Source organism: Callorhinus ursinus, unplaced genomic scaffold (assembly GCF_003265705.2).
Source record: "Callorhinus ursinus isolate GAN/ISIS: 27379988/994484 unplaced genomic scaffold, GSC_fseal_2.0 scaffold5, whole genome shotgun sequence".
Taxonomy (NCBI): domain Eukaryota; kingdom Metazoa; phylum Chordata; class Mammalia; order Carnivora; family Otariidae; genus Callorhinus; species Callorhinus ursinus.
This window is the reverse complement of record NW_027397067.1, coordinates 59,598,485-59,599,055: the sequence shown is the minus strand read 5'-3', so window position 1 is coordinate 59,599,055 and position 571 is coordinate 59,598,485. Positions and strand designations below refer to the sequence as shown.

Genomic DNA, 571 nt, shown 5'->3' with positions numbered 1-571 from the left:
ATGTGAAGTAGTAAAAAGAATGTCATGCTTTAATTCAGAGTTTCTTATCTGCTACTAAACCCCCAAAGATCAGCAGGTATTAATCTTGCAGCATTTGAATAATGTTCCCATTTTATCTGTTTTGTAGTACCCCCTTTAAGCACCATTGAGCTTGCTAGCTTCTCCCTAGCTCAGAAAACCATAGCAACCCCAGTCCGCACTTCTCCAACTCAGGATAGAGTTCAAGTTGTTCTCCTCAAGCCCTCTAGCCATCCAATGCATGGGAAACACTGACCACCGACTAGGTGTCCTAAGACTTCTTCCTGTCCTAGAAAAGGGACGGGGGAGGGGCCGCACACGCACGCACACAATTCCGCGTCGTTTAATGGGGAGGGAGAAGGGAAAGTAACATCCGAAAAGGTAAAAGCACTTTTAGAGTTCTTAAGATTGTTCATGATAGCATCTCCGGGTGCTCTGGGACCATCGGTTTGGCCGTCACGCACTGGCCCCCACCTGCCCCCCAGCACCCACAAGGTAGGTCCTCGTCTTTATCACATTATTCCTAAAGCTTTCGGTTTTTTCCTCCGTTTCC

At 47.5% G+C, this 571-nt stretch overlaps 1 protein-coding gene across 3 annotated transcripts in view; it reads left to right on the top strand.

Moving 5' to 3' along the window:
* Positions 1-379: 379 nt before the first annotated feature.
* The window catches only part of TRPS1 (transcriptional repressor GATA binding 1), a 256,423-nt gene continuing 256,231 nt past the window's right edge, over positions 380-571 (top strand). Inside the window, exon 1 of one of the 3 annotated variants that reach the window (XM_073893125.1) lies at positions 380-513. The gene's annotated coding sequence lies outside the window, so the exon portion shown is untranslated. The remainder of the gene's footprint in view (positions 514-571) is intronic. The other 2 variants (XM_073893130.1, XM_073893124.1) reach the window with 2 other exon arrangements.